This window comes from Amphiprion ocellaris, chromosome 14, assembly GCF_022539595.1.
Source record: "Amphiprion ocellaris isolate individual 3 ecotype Okinawa chromosome 14, ASM2253959v1, whole genome shotgun sequence".
Taxonomy (NCBI): Eukaryota; Metazoa; Chordata; class Actinopteri; family Pomacentridae; genus Amphiprion; species Amphiprion ocellaris.
This window is the reverse complement of record NC_072779.1, coordinates 8,012-10,000: the sequence shown is the minus strand read 5'-3', so window position 1 is coordinate 10,000 and position 1,989 is coordinate 8,012. Positions and strand designations below refer to the sequence as shown.

The 1,989-nt window shown below is 42.4% G+C and overlaps 1 protein-coding gene across 3 annotated transcripts in view; it reads left to right on the top strand.

Moving 5' to 3' along the window:
- Positions 1-2, top strand: part of LOC129350460 (probable serpin E3) — a 10,433-nt gene extending 10,431 nt beyond the window's left edge. For all 3 annotated transcript variants that reach the window (XM_055017016.1, XM_055017017.1, XM_055017018.1), the window contains one exon: positions 1-2. This exon is cut by the window's left edge and continues 246 nt beyond it. The gene's annotated coding sequence lies outside the window, so the exon portion shown is untranslated.
- The last annotated feature ends 1,987 nt before the right edge of the window (positions 3-1,989 follow it).

The following is a 1,989-nucleotide window of genomic DNA, read 5'->3' as shown; positions in this document are numbered from 1 at the left end:
GTTTGAGCTGAGCATCAACAGGTGACCTATCCTTGAGCTCCTGGAGGGTTTTTGTGAACAGAAGCTTTGGAACACGTGTGTGAATTACTCCTGTTGGACCTTCTCTCTCAGAAGTTTAAAAATGAAATTAATAAATAATCTGTTTCTGTTCTGTGATTCATGTTCAGTGGTGAAATAAAAAAAAACATCCAGGAAACTTTTCTACATTGATGCAACGTTTCCCAGAGCTTCATCTGATGACCTGAAACAGAACTGACCTGCTGATGGAGGACCTGTTGAAGAACCCTAACTCTGTAACTGATGAAGATAAAGAAGAAGGTTTTCCTGTCAGGTGTAACTGATGATGATGAAGGTTTTCCTGTCAGGTATAATTGATGAAGATGAAGGTTTTCCTGTCAGGTGTAACTGATGACGATGAAGGTTTTCCTGTCAGGTGTTACTGATGAAGGTGACGATGGGGGACGACTGGGGGACCCTGACGGGGTGAGCTGGTGTCTTCATTTGCACAACTGACTTCCCCTCTTGGACGTCCCTTAGTTCTGCCCCTAGTTCTGCTGCTATAGGCCTAGGCTGCTGGAGGACCTCTCTGGATGCACTGAGCCCTTCTCTATCTACCATTATATACAATGGTATACCATAAATATATGTTCCATTATTGCATTACACTCACTCTGTTTCTCCCTGTGTCCTTTCTCCGAGTGTCCCTGATCCCAGAGCTGGATGCTTCAGATCTGTGGTGGTTCTCCCACCAACTGGCCTAATCTCCATCTGTGGGATGCTGCTGCTGCTGACCTTCCTCCAGCCCACTGCTTCCAGCTGCCCATTTCCATCAATCTACTCTGCATCACCCTCACTATACTTGATTTGCTCGTCTACATATTTTTGAATTTACCACCAGCTATATATGTAGTATATTTAATGCCAGAGCCATACACCGTAGCAGTAAACTGTAATCAGTTTCCAGCCCCGAGGGATATATGCGCAGATTTTTTTAAATACCATGTAGAAGACTATATACAGGAAGATGAGGTATCAGTTCTTGCACATAGATATACAACAGTCCTTTATTACTCCCCCAGGTTAGGGGGAAATTTCCAGTGTTAGAGCAGCAAAAATCTTTCAGAGCAGCACTAACTACAGTCTGCTACAGTAAAGATAATAATTATAATAACAATAATATATACAAGAATGAAAAAAGAATAAATACAGTAATTACTACACTATAAGTGACATCAGCATAAAGTGGCCTTGTGGAATACATGTAATTGTAAAAAGTGCAGAAAATGCCAGCAGTGCAAGGAGTTGTGGAGATTTTCTCAAAACAAGGTTGAGTCCCGTGGAATATGACCAAATATGAGATAAAAACTACCAGAACCATGTACAAAATGGCCAAAATATGATTGGTTTGATAAATGTATACAGTGTTGTTATTGATTATTGATCGGTTGCAGGGACAGAGATTTGTGTCTGAGTCTCTCTGCTGTCCCATCTAATCGCTCTCATGTAAGTCGTGTCACAGGAGGGTGGCCGCCTACTGACCTCTTGTGGACGACAGGCGGTAACGACACGACATTATTTACTAACTGTATAGCTGGCGACATTTACAGGTGAGCAGCAACTTCCTGTTCATTCTTCAACGTAAAAAGCATCTTTTCTTTATTTGTACATTTTATGTCAAAAGTATTATTAAGCGATTTAGGTCGATTCAGAAGGATCTCTGGTGTAAACCAAGCCGTATTTGACGACAGCTCGCCTCTCCACTTGCTCCGATTACTTTTGTTGTAGTCTGAGTCACGTCCAAAACAGGGAAACGAATCCACAATGTAGCTAATGACAATCCATAGCTTGCAATCTCCGTGATGGCAAGCGTAAGCGAGCTAGCAGCTAATTCAGAGCTAGTGACAAGCTAACTTCCAGCGCTACCAGCAGCGGTCTCTTTAAAAGGTGCTGATCACGATATCAGGCTGAAACATTAGACGTGGGACAGGA